The 4,745-nt window shown below is 39.7% G+C and overlaps 1 protein-coding gene across 1 annotated transcript in view; it reads left to right on the forward strand.

The window, feature by feature from the left end:
• The window catches only part of LOC104954375 (AT-rich interactive domain-containing protein 1B-like), a gene marked incomplete at its 3' end in the record, with an annotated part of 67,863 nt that overhangs the window by 55,153 nt on the left and 7,965 nt on the right, over nt 1–4,745 (forward strand). The window lies entirely within an intron of this gene.

A 4,745-nucleotide genomic window follows, 5' to 3' on the forward strand; every position in this document is an offset into this window, starting at 1 on the left:
GCCGGGGGAGGGGTTACAAGACTCGCATCTTGTGCTGCATTCACTTGCACTCTGACATTAGAGAATGGGGTGGCAGCTGGGGTGGCAGCTGGGGTTGCAAGGCTATTTTTTAGGGTNAAACAGCTTTTAGGCGCAATACCGCCCCCTGGATTATATATAGTGTAGTGGATACTGCCCTGAATGACAGACTTTTTTCCAACTCGTAAAAAAAAAAGGCGTATTCGTCGTGTGACTGCATGTTTCGAACCGTGACGGTGCGGGACGAATACGGATACCGTTACACCCCTAACACATACATATGTGTCCCCGGTGCATCGGGGAACTCACGCAGCGTCAGAAAATAAAACCCTCTCTCTTTTCCGCCGTACCCAAATCTTTTAAAAATGGGTGTACAACGAGCGGATACAGATTCCATCCGAACTGACGTCAAATCGGCAGCAGACCCATAAAGAGTTGCTATCAAAAACAATGCCTGACGCGTTTTGGACGTCTTTGTTTACATTAGCAAGCCTCGCTAACACTGAGAGCTAACCTGTACGGTGTAGAGCACATGTGTTTAATAAGCAGGAAATAAAAAAAGAACTCACCTTGTGATAAACCTGAAAAGAGAAAAAGCATTTGAGCTCCATACTGTTTCAGAAATAATCCTTGACGTGGTTTGAACAGGATGGCGTTTCATCACAACCGAATTTAACTTTATCTCTGGTAGAATTCTGATCAGGCATTAGCTCCGCCTCCTCCTCTTCTTTTTTTTTCAAGCTAAGGACACAAGATCCGCGTTTCTCTAACAGGGCTTCAAAAGAGGGGTTTGAGCAGTATGAGGCATTGTTGCAATGGGTGATCTGTTTAGTATTTTGAAAAAAAAACTTCACAGACATGTTTTGTATAGGCATGGCCCTACAATATATTTTTCAAATATAGCATGATAGGTCCACTTTAAGTAATGACCCGAGTACTTCTCCCACCTCTGGTTATTAAAGAAAAAAGGTATGAAAATCAAAGCCAACACAGAAAAGAATAGAAGATGTGAGCGGAAGCTGCTGAGAAATTCATTTGACCCCTGTATTAAAGGGAAGAGCAGCGTGTGACGAAAATACTGCACACAAAGTTTTTAAAAGCAACATAGCCCAGAGCAGACAAAGGCGGCAGAAAAAAGGATTAAAAATCAAGCATTTTTATTAAAAAAAGTATAGTCTCAAGTCACACACATCTTTTTCTCGCTGTTTGGGAAAAAAAAGATTGCGACAGATGTCAGCCAAAATCAGCTTAAAGTAATGGCCATGAATTTAGTTCCTGCTGCTTTCTGTTGTGTGTCAAGTGGTGGCATCAAATGAAGCCGCTCGCTGTCACCAGAGCTTCACCGCTCGTTTTCTGAGGCAGTCAAACTCACAAAGCAGAGCAACATTTCACCTTGCTCCCTGCTTGAACACAGAGGCAGAGAGTGTGCAGTGCAACCAACCAAAAAGGCTCAGTACAACATTCTTAAATTAGGTGTGAGCCGAAAAAGAAAGAGAGTGTCAAATTAGATGTATGTCAGGGTTGGAGGAAACTGTTTGGGGCAGCACTGTGGCTCAGATTCTCCTGAAAGTAAATATGCTCAAACTGGAGAGGGTTTTGTTCCATAGCACAATTGACTTTTGACCGCTTTTGTTTCTCTTTGACGAAGTTTAACTGTTTAACTGTCAGCATGATGCTGACAGTACAAACAATCATTTAGACTACTTTTTAAAGAGTGCAAGTGTAATTTTCCCAAACAGGCAACGCACTTCAACATCTCTGCTTCCAGATCCTTGCACACTTAACGGAGAGCCGAACAAAAGTAATGCAGTGATTTTTTCCGAGTTCATACAAGTCTCATATTCTAACTAAGTCAGCACTGACAACACGTACCATGACCGCAAAATGTCATATACTGTACCTCTACTCATAATATCCCAAAATGTTTGATCTTTTGAAGTTGCATTACTTGTTTCCTGAGTTGTAGTGATGTGCATTTATTGTTAACATATCCTGAAGGTTGCCATGTCAGAGTTTCTAAGTTTAGAAGCGAGTCAGGTCTAATAGTCAGGTGTTGTTGACAGGACAAAAGTAACAGATGTTTATTTCATATTCTTTCGCCCCGCAGCTAATGTGGTCAAACTGTATGTGTGTAGCGGCATTCATTAAACATGATTAGTCATATTTCACCAACAGAATACATAGGGAAGCATGGGTGCTGTGTGTCTTTACTCTGCACTGTTCCCATGAGGAGAACCAAAGTTGGTTGTAGAATAAAACATTTTTATTATATCCAGTAAAGTTATTTGAATCTAAAGCACTTATTAACAGTTCCTACTGTTGTAAAACATTTGATGAAAGTAAATAATGGGTTTGCAATAACATATTGACAGACATTGTTCTTAAAAACGTCAACATTTGTTTCACAGTTTAAAAAAATAACACCTGGTGCAGAAGACACATGTGAGATTACAATGAGAGATGTTAGATTACAACACAACTAGTCTGTTACATTATGTTTTAAAATGAAGTTTATCTGAAAAGTGTAACTTCCGTACTTGCCTCCACCTGCCGTACGCCTCCCGTTCCTGAGCGGATTAACACGCCGCTGCAATATTGATTTGCGTCCGCATAAAGCCTCCCCAGCTCTATATATTACACCACATTCAGCAGTCATCTATTCAATCAAATCTAATATTACACTGCCTCTCCACACAGCTGTCTAATACTATTTAACTCACAGTTTGATTCCTGCATTCCCTCATGTACTTCAAACGCTTGCCTTCAATATCCTTCATTCGTTTCTACTATGCCAAGAAGAAGTCTTTTGAAAAGCACGGAGGATGAATGAGCGTGTCTGTCTCTGTGTGTGTGTGTGTGTGTGTGTGTGTGTGTGTGTGTGTGTGTGTGTGTGTGTGTGTGTGTGTGTGTACAAACACAGGGCTTGCCCAGGGCCCTGACAAGGAAACTAGCGTGGCTTTTTTTTAAATAGCACCTCGGTTCTTTGCTGCGTTCCTGTTGTTAAGAGGCTCTGCACCACCCACACACTTATTGTATGATACGTGATCCAGATTTCAAATCACATCTGGGTGAACAGGGTTTCCTCTGTCTTATGACAAGGTTAAGGAGTTATTTAATTGAACCAGCAACATGCTGGTTCAATTAAATAACAGAGCTGTTGTTGCAAGGTTATTGCTCGTTGTTTTTATTTACACACATGAAACATTACAATAAGACAATTCAGTCAAACAAAGTAGCATTACATGCAATCATTTTAAGCAAGTGAGGAATTTTTTATAAACTTTTTTTGCGTACCTGCTCAACATTCAGTTTTATATTTTATTGAATTAATAAAAATCTCCAGATTGTGCGGGATTTAGATTTTCTTTTCTTTCCAAAATCAGGTAACATTTTAGAATATTTCATTGCATTTGATTAGTTCTCTGACGTGTTCTACGTGTTTCCTACAAACAAAATGCGAAACTATGTAAGCAGAACATTTGTAATGTAACTAACCTGCCTTTATTTCTATCTATTCACTGATAAACTCAAATCATGATATCCTAATGGACTCGAGGTCTCAGTGAATATAAATACGAGACAGAAAAGCTGTTAGTTAATATTCAGTGACCTAGCGATGAACAGCAGTTTTAGTTGTCCACCACATGTCCACATAAACTGAATAATTTCAGGAAACAAAGTTTTTTAACATTTTCTTGTATTTCTTTAATTATTGCTTTACTGATTTAATTGGCTATTAATTGAAATATGGATTTGAAAGAGGGACTACTCGGGCAATTAAGGTCAATACATTCCATTCTCTTAATACTGGATGATTGAATTCATTAACTTGTTGCCTGTGTGTGCTCAGCTGCTAATGCATCATGCAAATGTATGTAAAGTAAGTGTGTGTCTAAAATATCAGATTTTATAAACAATATACAAAAGTACGGGATTGGTATCATTCACCCTGGAAGCACACATTGTGACACCTTTAATGCTCTAATAATAGATCAATTTCCCATGATACATCTCTTGCAGTGAAGGATAATCTTCAGCAATAAAATGATATCACCTAGCTGACAGGGATACTGCCCACCTACTACAGTGTAATCTCACAACAGATAAGAAATCAAACTGTAGGGGAAAATGGATTTTGGAAGTGAAAACTTGAACACACCTGGTATGTGTGTGTGTGTGTGACATGTACACGTGGCAGTGTGTGTATGTGTGTCTGGTTGTGTGTTCAAGCACTCGTGTGTGTGTGTGATCTCTTGCCGCGTCTCGCCGATCAGTTATCGCTAATCCTTCCACACAGAGCTCTTTAACAAGTTGCCATTGTGCTGCCGACGCTTAACATGATGGAGGAACGACCTCCGTGGTGAAAGAAAAGAAGAGCGAGAGAAAAAGAGGGGGAGATACAGAGGCAGGCAGAGGGAGAGGGCAACACCTCCAACAATAGGGAGAAAATTGGTTTACACTAGATAGGCTTGTGATTACAGAGAGAAAGAAAATGACTGAACAATAGGAATGAGTGTGTGTGTGTGTCTGTATGTATGTGTGTGTTTTTCTTTTTTTTTCAAGGATTAGTGGGTAGTCGGGCCCGGATATCGTTGAAATGAATTGGTGTTGTGCTGATGTTTGCATGTTCAGAGGTTTTTGTACTGTCGTATGTGTGTTTATGACACTATATGAAATATCTAATCAAGAATCCCTCACAGAACTTACAAATATTGTGGAGAAAAAGT

This window comes from Notothenia coriiceps, unplaced genomic scaffold (assembly GCF_000735185.1).
Source record: "Notothenia coriiceps isolate Sejong01 unplaced genomic scaffold, NC01 NC01_scaffold00023274, whole genome shotgun sequence".
NCBI classification, from domain to species: Eukaryota; Metazoa; Chordata; class Actinopteri; order Perciformes; family Nototheniidae; genus Notothenia; species Notothenia coriiceps.